This window comes from Camelus bactrianus, chromosome 20 (genome assembly GCF_048773025.1).
Source record: "Camelus bactrianus isolate YW-2024 breed Bactrian camel chromosome 20, ASM4877302v1, whole genome shotgun sequence".
NCBI classification, from domain to species: Eukaryota; Metazoa; Chordata; class Mammalia; order Artiodactyla; family Camelidae; genus Camelus; species Camelus bactrianus.
This window is the reverse complement of record NC_133558.1, coordinates 4394956-4408479: the sequence shown is the minus strand read 5'-3', so window position 1 is coordinate 4408479 and position 13524 is coordinate 4394956. Positions and strand designations below refer to the sequence as shown.

Here is a 13524-nt window from a genome sequence, read left to right as displayed (position 1 = left end):
AATGGTGCAGCCACTGTGGAAAACAGTTTAGTGTTTCCTCAAAAAGCTAAACATAGAATAACCACATGACTCAGCAGTTCCACTCCCAGGTCTGCCCAAAAGTATTGAAAACAAATGTTCAGACAGATACTTGTCCACCAATGTTTATTACAGCATGATTTGCAATAGCCAAAAGGTAGAAACGACCCAAGTATCCATCAGCAGATGAGTGGGTACACAAGATGTGTCATATCCAAACAATGAAATATTGTTCAGTCATAAAAAAGGAATGATGCTCAGATGCAACATGGGTGAACCTTGAAAATATTATGCTACGAGAAATAAGCCAGACACAAAAACACAACAATTGTATGATTCCATATATAAAATATCTAGAATAGGCAAATTCATAGACACAGTAAGTGTATCAGGAGTTACTAGGGACTGGGGGAAGCGGCAAATGGAGAGTTATTCCTTAATGCTTACAGAGTTTCTGTTTGGTGGTGAAAATAGAAAATCTGGAAACAGGTAGTGGTGATGCTTGTAAAGCTTGGTGAAAGTACTTAATGCCACTGACCTGTACGCTTGAAATAGTTAAAGTGGCAAATTTTCTGTTAAATATATTTTACCCCAATAACATTTTTTTAATACAATTAAAGGAGAGTTGGTGGATGTGAGGAGAAGCAAGGTGCAATGTGGATGTGGCTCTTTGGAATAGGTAGTCACTGGGACAGTAGGTGGTACTGGCCAGCTGTTTATTTCAGAGATGTTTTGTGTTAGACACTGAAACATGCCTAAATCCACAGAAGTCCTCGGCAGAGGAGATTTTCTCCAGCAAGTCGGGAGAATCGAGATCGACCCTCGGAGTCAGGAGACTGACCCACAGGCTTTCTGGACCACCCTGCTGAGATAATGATCTCTAAGTTCACTTTCTATGCCCAAGTTCTATCATTCTGGTGGCACTTACTTCCTCTGGCACGTTCAATTAAAAAGAAAAAAAATCTTGTCTGGCAGATGCCTGAAAGCTTGCTTAGCTAGAAAATAATCTCCCAGCCTCTCTTATGTTGGGGTGAAAGAAGGTGCTATGGCTTGTATAGGCTTTTTAAAAAAAATTTTTTATTGAAGTGTAGTTGATTTACACTGTTAGTTTCAGGTGTACAGCAAAGTGATTCAGTTATACATATACATACTTACTTTTTTTTTTAGGATAAAATGTCAGTCTCCTATTCTGCCACATGACAAATTCTGTTATCATAAGAGAAAGATACATAGAGTCGTGGTCCCTCCGCAGAGGGGTTTGATATCACGTCCTCCTGCCGGGGAGTCCAGGGACTCACCAGCTGTACCAGGTTAGCGCTGCCCGACACCCTCCTCCACCAAGGACACTGGCCCCAGAACCCTGGCGTGTTCCCACCCTCTCTAGAAAGGCACGGGCATTAAGATAACGTTCATGGCAGTGCTTGGCACAGAGCAGATGCTCAAAATACATCTGTGGAATGTGGAGCATCCCAGTTCCCTGTGAAATGGAGAAGGAAGCATGAGGAGGTGTTGGTGATGAGACAAGAAAATGACATCCCTGGGATGGTAAAGAAGTCTCAGTTCAGTTTTCAAACAGGGACGTGTTCAAAAGAGAGCGTATATGGTCCTTTTGTATTTCAAGCTTCTTTGAATATCTCTGCAAATTCATTTGGATGATTCTAAACCTTCAATTGAACCGAGGACTGATTTTCAGGGAAATCCACTATTGAAGAGTTAGCCCCCTGCAAACTGGACTTGTATTCAAATATTTAAATCTCCTAAATGAAACGGACCTCTTGAAAAGCAGCAGTAAAACAGTGTGACTGGAACATCATACTGGTTAAACATGAATAGACACATACTTCCGTATAAAGTGACACTTGGTTAAATCAGATCTGACGCTAGTTTGCTTGGTTGTAATTTGGTTTCTCTGCTCTGTTTAAATTGGACGATGCAGGTACACCACACAGCTGGCCCTGAAGACTCACTGCTAAGAGACAGCTCTTGCAGGGAAGCAGGTCCAATTTGCATCACATCTTTAATTACACCGCATATTATATGCTTCACATGCATAATTATTTACTGTATGGCATCATGCCATCTTATAGATAAACAAAGACTTGGAGAACATTTACTAGCTTTTCTGGGAGTGTCCCCAGAAGGGTGCAATTTTCTAACCAACAACTAAGATGGAAATAACCCCAGGAGTAGATAGTTAACCTGTTGGAGGTACAATAACTTCAGGAATTCCCCTCATGAATTTTTTGGCTCCTAATGTAAAATTGCAGAAATGTTTATCACACCCCCATGAACATGAACGAGGAACAGCCATAGTGCTGGAAATACAAACACAATATAGAGATTAGCTTAGTGGCTTAGTGGGAGATTGTGTGCTTAGCATGCATGAGGTCCTAGTTTCAATCCCCAGTGTCTCCACTTAAAAAATAAATAGATAAATAAATCTAATTACCCCCTCCAAAAAAATAGAGATTTTTGTATCCAAGGAACTCATAGTATAGCATGGGAGACCGAAATATAAGTAAGTCTTTAAAATAAAGCCTGTGGAAGGCACAAAAAAAGTGAGTAGGGGTTGGAGGGTGGTGATGTTCTTCCTGGGGGTAGGTAAAAATCAAAAGTGAATACTGAAGAATGAATAGGCATTTTCATGGCTTACAAAAGTCAGGAGAACACTCCAGAAAGAGTGAACACCGCATATGCAAAGGCACAGAAAAGAGTGATGGCTTTGGGACAACTCCATGTAGCTCTACATTGCTATGGGGGGCAGCGGCAGATTAGTGGGTGGGACACGAGACTGAAAATATAGAGTAAGACGAGGGATTTCTATATTTTATCATCCTCAGTAAGTGATACCAGGTCATTCATCTTAACACACACAACATTCATTGGGTTATTGGATTGTAAAACGTGATTGAGGTAGAACGAGCGGTCCTGGGAATAGCTGAACCAAGAACCTTAAAGTTCAAGGACACTCTTCAGAGAACCAGCGGCATCAAAAGAAGAGTCCCTCTTGTCACCCCACCCCCACCCCCAATTAAAAAAAAACCTGTCAATATATTACAGGTAAGCAAAGCAGAACAAGTCCAATCAGAATTGCATGTCCTTGAGGAAATTCCCAGTGGGATGAGTGACACTGGGGCCCGGCTGTTGGCTGCTGGTGTCCTGGGTCCAGACTGGGAAGAAGTGGCGAAGAGTAAGGGGTCCAGCGGGTAGGATGCGCTGCATTTGGAAAAGCGGGCTGGAGAAAGGAGTCAAGCCCCCTGCAGAGGGGCGGGCTTCCCTTCTCTAAGGGCGGCTGTCACTGGCAGTTCTCACTCCATGCCTGACCACGTCCCCGCCTTGGAATCTATTTTCTCTGCTGATGTCCTCCAGCCTCAGACTGTCTCTGGCACCCAAGCCCTCACAGTGATGCTGTCTGTCTCACACAAAGCTATCTGGGTTCTTTCCTGGGCCACGAGGGGGACTCTGCCTCTGATCAAGACATTTCCCTCTGATCAAGACACGGCAAAGTTCACTTGCACACTCAAAAAATTATATTCTTCTCGTAAAGCAAACATACTTTTAGTAAGTTATCTGAACATCTAATTGAGGAAGAGGATCAGGAAGGGAGATAATACCGTTGTCCCTAGGTATCTGGGGGAATGGTTCCAGAATCCCTGCAGACACCAAACTCTGGGGATGCGCCAGTCCCTCGTAAAATGGCACACACAGTTGGCCCTTGGTATCCACGGTTCTGCATCTGCGATTCAACCAATTGTGGATGGAAATCTGTGGTTGGCTGATTCTGCGGATGCGTGAGCCTCAGATCTAAGGGCCCACTGTATTTACAGACGCAACATGTGCTCCATTGTGTGGTGGGTGCTCTAAATGTATCATCTCCTTTAATCCTTTCAACACTCCTGTGAGGTAGGCATTGTTCACCCATTTTACAGATGTGGATATGATCACAAAGTCCATGTTACTGGGGACTCCAGCAGCCACCCTTACCCAGCCCCGTTCTGAGCACAATGGTCTAGGCAAGTATCCAGCACAGCAGATGTCTAATAAGTGATGGATGGTCTTGGCTGGATGCTTGTTCTGGATCAAGCTGACAAAGGTTTCCCTAGTTTTTCCTGCCCTCTCGCTCCCAGTTATCACGCCTTATTTCAGCACTCAGAACGCGTGCTGGTGGAGAACGGGAAGTTCTGCCCACTGCATTAGGCGCTGTAGAGGGAAAGTCAAAGTCTCATATGCGTTATTTACACCTCACTTTTTCCTTCAAGGGATTTAAAATGATTTACCATGAAGATACCCACAGTAACGTGACCAAATACAAATAATAAAATCATAGGATCACGGATAACGTAAACCTGATTAGTTAAAATAAAACTTAGTAACAGAAGAGGCAAAGAAAAGTCATAGACCTAAATGTAAGAGCTAGAACTATGTAACTTTTGGAAAACTAGCACGTGACCAACGGGATTTATCCCAGGAATGTAAGGTTGTTCTAAAACCCCAAATCTAACTAATGTAATTCACTGTGTTGATAGAAAAAAGGGCAGAAACCACAAGGCCATCTCAACAGCTGCAGAAAAATCACTTCTCAAACTTCAATTTACATTTACATTTACATACAATCATTTACATACAGTCGCTCAATAAAATAAGGATAAAAGGAAGCTTCCTCAATTTAACATCACACTTCATAGTCAAAGACTGAATGTGCGATGGACTATGATTCAGCCGTAAAAAGGAAGGACATTCGGACACAGGCTACAACCTGGATGAACCTAGGAGACATGCTCAGTGAAATAAGCCAATGACAAAAACATAAATACTGTATGACTCTGCTTATATAAAGAACTAGCCGAGTCTAATTCATAGGGGCAGAAAGTAGAATGGCGGGTATCAGAGGCTGAGAAGGCAGGACAACAGAGAGTTTTTGTTTAGAGGTACAGAGTTTCAGTTTAGGAGAACGAAGAGTTCCACGGGTGACGATGGTATTGGCCACACAACAGTGTGAATATATTTAATGCCAGTGATAAAATGGTTAAATATAATGACAATATACATTTAGTTACAATAAAAATGGTTAAAATGGTAAATTTTATGTTATGAAATTTCATACTTCACCACAATTTTAAAAACAAAAATGAGTAAATAAAATAGTGAAAGAATGAATGCTCTCCTAAGACTGGGAACAAAGCACCTACTGCTGTTCAGTGTTGTCCCGGAGTCTCCAGCCAGCGAAATACTGCAAGGAAGACAAATAAAACGTATATAGATCGGAAAGGAAGAAGTAAACTTGTCTTTATTCACAGCAGACACAGTCTTGTGTCTAGGAAATTCTAAGGAGTCTCCAAAAACTCACTAGGATGAATAAACCAGATCAGCAAGGCCAGAGGATACAAGACCAATATACAAAATTAATTGTATTGCAATACGCTAACAATGAACAATCCAAAATGAAACCAAAAAACAATTCCATTCACAACAGCATCAATAAGAACAAAATACTTTGAAATAATCTGAACAAATGAAGTGCAAGATTGGAGAGGGTACAGCTCAGTGGTAGAGTGTGTGCTTAGCATGCACGAGGTCCTGGGTTCAATCCCCAGTACCTCCAATAAATAAATAAATAAACCTAATTACCTCTCCCCCCTCAAAAAATTTTAATTTGATTAAAAAAGAAGTACAAGAACTATGCATCAAAACCCCATAAAACATGGCTGAGATATTCACCCAAAGACCTGATTCAATGGAGAGGGGTATCATGTACAAGGATTAGAAGGCTCGATCATTGCCAAGGAGGTGCTCCTCCCTAAACTGGTCTAGAGATGGATGCCACACAATCCCTATGAAAGCCTCAGGAGGGCTATTTTTGTAGAATTTGACAGCTGGACCCTAAAATTTATATGGAAATGCAAAGAACCGTAGAAGAGTCAAACAATTGTGAAAAAGAAGAACTAAGTTGGAGGACTCACACCACCTGATTTCAACGCTTACTGTAAAGCTCGAGTAATCAAGACAATCTTGTATTTGGCGTAAGCGTAGACATGCGGGTCACTGCCACAGAAGGCACATCCAGAAGTAGCCCTTACAGTTACGATCAACTGATTTTCAACAAAGATGCCAAGGCCAAAAAAAATGTAGCTCTTACCACACACTATACTTAAAAATTCATTTATATACCCAGGTGTTTAAGCTAAATAATTATTATCTACACTAATGCCAACTATCTACCGAAAGACACATCCCAACTAAACAGCTCTTTGCTTTCGTTCACTCAGGCAGATGACTAAGGTTAAAGGTGAGCCAGACATTTTGAATGGCATTGTCTGTTACTTCAGTTGTCTTTCCCGATATTTTCCTCTCTGTGACTAGATTCCTTAAGCCGAGTCCCTTGGAAGAAAACCCCATCACGTTACCATGATGCACAGACATCTGCATTGCAAAGAAAGGTGCTGGGATTTTTAAGTTGATCCCAAGGATACTGAAAAATCCTTGATGGATTCTGAACTCAGATTCTGTTCTAAAGAACAATCTGCTTTCCATCTAGAGAATTTGATTGACAGTTGCACTAATAATTTCTCAAATTTAAGCTGTGATCATTTACCCTAATTTATTTTGAAGACGTGACAAGGAAATGAAGATCTGCCCAGGAGTGGTCTGAGTTTCTTTGGCCCTAAAAGGCTGAGAGGGTCTACAAAGTTCTAAGTCAGCAGCTATGATCTGGGGGGATTTCTTAGACGGAGGTGCCCCAGTGTGTCTGTCCTGACGGCCCGGAACGCTGCTGGTCAGAACAGAGCCTGTCGAAGTGAAATGCCTCCGAGGCAGGCAATCCCTCATTAATCTTAAGGCTTCAGTATAGCTGAGAAATGAACAGACACACCTTTCTCTCTAGGGAGCAGCTGCGGGTTGGTCCACGTCTTCTGGATTCCTTCCAGCTTCTGGGTAGGTTCTTTCTCGTAGTTCAGGAACGGGTGTGGGAAGCAGCAAGCTTCTCTTCTCCAAGAGCGTCATAAATTCATCGCCTTCCAACACAAGCAGCAACTTGCAGGACTGACTTCACTCCTTTTGTCTAGAGATTTGGTGCAAAGAAAAGCAGATCCCCTTCCCATGAGGCCAATGTAAGAAACTGTATTTAAAATAAGGATATATACCCAAAACACAATTTCTATCCATCTCCCTACCTACCCACAAATATAAATTAAATATAAAAATAGCCATGCGTTACCAAGTGAAGTAAGTTAGACAGAGAAAGATAAATATCACATACCCCTTTTTTTGTTTGTCTTGGGGGTCTTTTTGTTGTTTTTATTTTTATTTATTTTTGTTTTGCTTTATTGGGGGGAAGGTAACTAGGCTTATTGATTTATTTATTTTTAAATTTTATGTATTTAATTTTTTAGGTGGCGGTACAGGGGATTAAACCCAGAACTTCATGCTTGCTAAGTATGTGCTCTACCACTGGAGCTATCCCCTCCCCTCCTTCATTTTTTTATTGAAGTACAGTCAGTTACAATGTGGCAATTGCTCGTGCACAGCACAGTGTCCCAGTCATGCATATACACACATATATTCACTTTCATATTCTTTTTCCTTAAAGGTTATTACAAGATACTGGATTTAGTTCCCTATGCGATATAGAAGAAATCTGGTTTTTACCTATTTTTATATATAGTGGTTAACATTTGCAAATCTCAAACTCCCACTTATACTTGGAATATAAAAAAATGAGACAAATGAACTTATTTACAAAACAGAAAAAGACTCACAGACATAGAAAACAAATTTATGGTTATCAAAAGGGGAAGGGGTGGGCAGGAGGGATAAATTAGAAGTTTGGGATTAGCAGATACGAACTATTATACACAAAATAGATAGACAATAAGGTGCTATAAATTGGGAGTTCAAGATTTGCAGATACTAACTACTATATATAAAACAGATAAACAAATTTCTACTGTAGAGCACAGGGAACTATATTCAATATCTTGTAGTAACCTGTCACGGAAAAGAATATGAGAAGGAATATATGCATGTATATGGATGACTGAAATGCTGTGCTGTACACCAGAAATTGATGCAACACTGTAAACTGATTATACCTCAATAAAAAAAAATTAATTTAAAGTATTGCTATTTAAGCAGCACTGTTTACAATAGCCAAGACATGGAAACTGCCTAAATGTCCATCGACAGACGACTGGATAAAGAAGATGTGGTATATTTATACAATGGAACACTATTCAGCCATAAAAACCAACAACATAACGCCATTTGCAGCAACATGGATGTTCCTGGAGAATGTCATTCTAAGTGAAGTAAGCCAGAAAGAGAAAGAAAAATACCATATGAAATCGCTCATATGTGGAATCTAAAAAAAAGGAACATAAATACAAAACAGAAATAGACTCATAGACATAGAATACAAACTTGTGGTTGCCAAGGGGGCGGATGGGGGTAGGAAGGGACAGACTGGGATTTCAAAATGTAGAATAGATAAACTAGATTATACCATATAGCACAGGGAAATATGTACAAGATCTTATGGTAGCTCACAGAGAAAAAAATGCAACAATGAATATATATATGTTCATGTATAACTGAAAAATTGTGCTCTACACTGGAATTTGACACAACATGGTAAAATGACTATAACTCAATAAAAAAAGTTATAAATAAATAAATAAATAAATAAATAAAATATTGCTATTTAAAAGAACCCAGACACCTCACACCTGTTAGGATGACCCATTTGGAAACAACGGAAAATAGCAAGGGTTGACAAGGATGCAGAGAAACTGAAACCAAAACAGAATCACGGTTTCTCAAAAAATTTAACACAGAAATACCGGATGTTACAGCAAACCCATTGCTGACTGTTCCCCCAAAAGAACTGAACTGCGGGGCCTCAAAGAGGTACCTGTATACCCAAGTTTACAGCAGCAATATTCTCAAGAGCCAAAAGGTGGAAACAACTCAAGTGTCCACCAACGGATGATTGGATAAGCAAAATGTAGTCTGTACGCACAATAGAATACAGTGTTATTCAGCCTTAAAAAGGAAGGACATTCTGACACAGGCCACAACATGGATGAACCCTGAGGACATTATGCTCAGTGAAACAAGCCAGACACAGAAGGACAGACACTGGATGATTGCACTTACATGAGGTCCCTAGAGCGTCAAACCCGTAGAGACAGAAAGTAGGACTGTGGTTGCCAAGGGCTGGGAGAGGGAGGATGGGAGTCAGTGATGAATAGGTACAGAGTTTCGGTTTGGGAAGATGGGAAAGCGCTGGAGATGGACGGTGGTGATGGGGAGAGTACTTAATGCCCCTGAGCTGTGCATTTTAAAAGGGTTAAGACGGTAAATTATATGTTACATGTATTTTCCACACAGAAAGAAAGAGCCACAGATGAATCCCTCTGTAAAAATCTCTTGAATAATGAGACGAATCACCCCTCCTCCCCCTAACTAATCTGGCAAGCTCAGATTGCGTAAGTGGAATTTTCTAAAGCCAGGCACGTCTGACGTATGTGTTGCTCTGGGAGCTGCCCGTTTGCAATCACTCCTTCCAGGAGATTCTGTGAGAGTCACTCATTTCCAGACACTTTATTCTGTGCTTGTGTCTAAAAGTCACTTAGAGAGTCATAGCCATGTAGTCACCTCCATCGCTGTGTGTTGACAGGTGTGTGGTGACCAACCTGCCGCCTGCCCACGCCGTTCTGTAACTGCCCGACACCAGCGGGGCTGTGGCACAAGAGCGGCGGTCCCCCTCACATCACTGCAGGGAGACACACTGCTCCTCTCAGCCTTCTGTCTGCGAGAGCGCTGGGGCCCGGCGAGTGATGGATCTCAACCCCAGGTGAGGCTCCGTCTGACTCATCCTTACCGAAGCAGATTTATCTCCTGTGCCCCCACCCTTGCTCCCTCCCCAGCCTCTCCTCCAGACAAGCCAGGGACTGAGACGAAAGTGGGCACCCTGAGTCCGAAGACCGAGGAGGCTGCTGTATCAGGAGCCCGCCTGCCTCCCAGCGATGGTCCCAGGAACACCTCGTGCCTGGGCCAAGCCTTTGATCGGGAACCGCAAAGTCCTTAAAAGCACTGGCTTATGAATCCCCATGCCGGCCCCACCCCGGGGAATGACTGGGCAATTTCAAACTCGGGGAAACTAAGGCACAGCAGGGGTCACGTCACGGTGACCATCACACAAGAAGATGATCCACCGAGTGCTCAGGACTTCCATGTTAATTTTAACCCTTCCTCCTCCACCCTTTTTTCCTGCTATTTTCTGGAATCAAACTCCAATTTTCAATGGATGGGGAAAGGGATTAACGACTTTGTATAAAATGTAATTGACAAATAGCAACCTGATGCTTTCGGACATTCCAGGGAATGTCCATTTTAAGAGAGCTTCTCTTCCTGAACTCCCCTGAAGTGTCTCCCCTTTCTGAAAGCTTCATTTGTTACAACGCCAGTGTCTTTTTTCAGAAGGCAGTTGCCTCAGGTTATAAAATGAAGTGTTTCTTAGACTTTAATGTGCAAAAAAAATCACCCAGAGATCTTATTAAACTGCAGAATCTGATCCAAAAGGTCTGAGTGGGGACCGAGACTCTCGATTTCTAATAAACTCTCAGCTGCTGCTGGTGGTCCAAAGATCATACGCTGAGTAGCAGGGAGCCAGACAGAGAAAGCCACCTGTGGACCCCGCCCGTCCTGACCCGGTCCTGTTTCCCTCCACCCCAGCTTCCTGGGATCTTAATTATCTCAGTCTTTAATTATTCTGAGTTTAATTATTCTGACTCTTCAGAGTCTTGATTTGCAAACCATGCTAACGTTAGCACATCACAGCACTGGACGAAGGTAAGGAAGTCATGGTTGTTTAAAGCCTACACAAACTCGTACCTCACGGAGTTAATAGACAGGCTCCTTCGAAGAGTTCGACCAGGTAAAACTGTTTGCTAAGCAATATTCCAAAGCAACAGACTGAAAGAAAAAGAGTAAAATTAATAGGCGGTCACTTGAGGGTGAAAAGAAAAATTACCTCTCAAATCAGCCATCCGGTGGGTCTCAAGAACATAGCCCAGGCACAGAAGAGGTTTTACTAGGTGCATTTTTCAGGGTCTGACATGACCTTTCACCTCTGCCGTGTTATTCATGTGCCCAGTGGTTGTCACGGCAACGCTGATAACCAGCAGGGGCTTCTCAACGCCTATGGAATGCCACAGTCATCCAAGGAGTCTCATCTTAAGCCTTCCAGCCAAGCACCCTACAAACTAAGAGACGGGTGAGGCTCTGGGGCACGGTATCCAAGTACTAAGGCACAGTGCAGAGTCTAGGTCCTTCCCAGACGGAAGACTTCTACCCCACCGCCTCCAGGAACGGGAGACAGTCACCGCAGGAGCAGCCGTGTCTGGGCTCCTCTGGCCCAAACAGCAAGGACAGGGACAAAGTGGGCAGCTGGCAACACCCACTGCCCACCAGCACCTCCCCCGCTGCCTCGGGGAGGGGAGGATGGTGGAGACGGCGCTGGCAGCGCGCCCAGCGTGCTCCCCCAGCCCCCGCACCCGGGCTGGGTGAAGGGGCCTGGCTGGGGGGTGAGGGGGCAGTTCCTCCAGCTCTGCTCTTCCTGGGCGGCAGATTTTCACTCTCCACAAATTCCTCCAGCCCAACGACATAAAACGCCATTCCTCTTTTCAATATGGGGAGAGATTTCAAATATACTGAAAACTGCAGATGATTTTGCAAATAGGTATATACTAGCTTTATCAAATATCGACAGTCAATATTTTTGAAACACATACCCAGGTGTAGTTGATTTGTTCCCAATCCTCTTTCTCTTCTTTCCAGAGCTAATTAGCATGACTTTGCTACTTGTCAACCCCATGAACGTTTTACACTATCACTTCATATGTTAATGACAATAAAAATATGTTCTTTTGAGCATGGCTTTATATAATTGGCATCCCATTGTATGCAGCTTCTTTTTTTTTTAATTTACTTCTTTTTAATTGAAGTATAGTCAGTTTACAATGTTGTGTCAATTTCTGATATACAGCATATTACAGTCATACATGTTCATACATATGTTCCTTTTCAGATTCTTTTTCATTATAAGTTACTACAAGATATTAAATACAGTTCCTTGTGCTATACAGTAGAAACTTGTTGTTTATTTCATATATAGTAGTTAGTATCTGCAAATCCTGAACTCCTAATCTATCCCTTCCCAGCCTTTTTCCTCCCTGGTAACCATAAGTTTGTTTTCTATGTCTGTGAGTCTGTTTCTGTTTTGTAAATAGATTTGTTTGTGTCCTTTTTTTAGGTTCCACATGTAAGTATGGTATTTTTCTTTCTCTTTCTGCCTTACTTCACTTAGTATGATAATCTTTAGGTTCATCCATGTTGCTGCAAATTATTTCATTCTTTTTTATGGCTGAGTAGTATTCCATTGCATGCATATACCACCTTTATCCACTCATCTGTCGATGGACATTTAGGTTGTTTTCATGTCTTGGCTATTGTAAATAGTTGTACGTAGCTTCTTGAAACCTTTTTTTTTTTCACTGAAAATAATGTTCATGAAATGTATCCATGTCGACACATGTAACTCTAGTGTGTTCATGTTAACTTGCTGTAGAGTATTTCATTCCATGGATTAAAAACAATTATTTATCCATTCTCCTGTTCATGGGCATTGAAGTTGTTTAAAATTTGCACTCTAACAACTAAGGTTACCATGAACATACTTGTAAAGTCTCCTTGTGTGCATGTCCCAGATTCATTACCTAGAAGTCAAGTTGCTGGGACACAGAGCAACATAGCTTCCATTTTGCTGGATGCCGCTGTTTGCTCTTCCAAAGTGTACCAGCTTATGCTTCCACCAGCAGTGGGGAGAGCTCCGATCTCTCCACATCTTTGCCAACACATAGAAGAGACAGACTTTTTAGTTTCCACTAATCTAGTAGGAAGAGAATGTTATCCCCTCTCCCTCTAAGGACAGCCTGACTGAGATGTAATTCTTAGACCATACAAGTCATCCACTAATGTGTATAGTCTGATGGCTTTGAGTCTATTCAGAGTTGTGCCTCCATCACCAGAATCAACTGGAGAATATTTTCATTATCCCAGAAAGAAATCTGGCTCCTTGTAGCCATCACCCCCATTCATGTCCCCTCCTCATCTCCCCAGGCCTCAGCAACCACTGACCCACTCTCCATCCCTATGGACTTGCCTGTCCTGCACCTTTCACGTAAGTGGGACCACATTTCCACTATTGTCACAAATTCCTACAACTTGACCACATAACACTTTGCTTAATGTTTTTCTTTAATTTGGGGCAAGATTTCAATATGTGGTTGTGCCCATTTTAATGGACATTTCCCAAGTGACCAGTAATTCATACAAAGTCTTCAAATGCTTATTGACCCCTTGGGATTCCTCTTCCTGAAACTGCCAGTTTACATTCTCTTATCCATTTTTAAATAGGATTGCTGACCTTCTTCTTGTTTATTTGTAGGA

At 42.1% G+C, this 13524-nt stretch overlaps 1 long non-coding RNA gene across 1 annotated transcript; it reads right to left on the bottom strand.

The window, feature by feature from the left end:
- Nucleotides 1–1054: 1054 nt before the first annotated feature.
- LOC141574192 (uncharacterized) lies at nt 1055–11180 on the bottom strand. Its single transcript, XR_012500934.1, has 3 exons — nt 11048–11180; nt 6887–7075; nt 1055–5248 (listed from the first exon to the last, which is right to left on the bottom strand). It is a non-coding gene; the product is annotated as an uncharacterized LOC141574192 (long non-coding RNA).
- Between the last annotated feature and the right edge of the window lie 2344 nt (nt 11181–13524).